Source organism: Penaeus monodon, chromosome 20 (genome assembly GCF_015228065.2).
Source record: "Penaeus monodon isolate SGIC_2016 chromosome 20, NSTDA_Pmon_1, whole genome shotgun sequence".
In the NCBI taxonomy this organism is placed as follows: Eukaryota; Metazoa; Arthropoda; class Malacostraca; order Decapoda; family Penaeidae; genus Penaeus; species Penaeus monodon.
In genome coordinates this window covers 16,349,082-16,349,325 of record NC_051405.1, presented here as the reverse complement: position 1 = coordinate 16,349,325, position 244 = coordinate 16,349,082, and positions in this window count along the sequence as shown.

Sequence of the window (244 nt, the reverse complement as noted above, 5' to 3'; positions counted from 1 at the left end):
GCTTCATTTTAATCCCTATGTTAAACTACTTTTGTTTTATTTAATTTAATTGCCGTTTTTATAGATCCATGTGATATGAGATGTCTTTTAAAGTGTGTAAGGAAATGGTAAAAGTGATGTAAAAAGTATGGATGTGAATTTATTAGTCGACTGTCAGGCAAGCTAGCTCTGCGCTGCAATTCATGCAGTGAGGGAAAAGGAAGGCGAGTTAACTGATTGGACCATTTTTGGGCTGGTTTGAGGA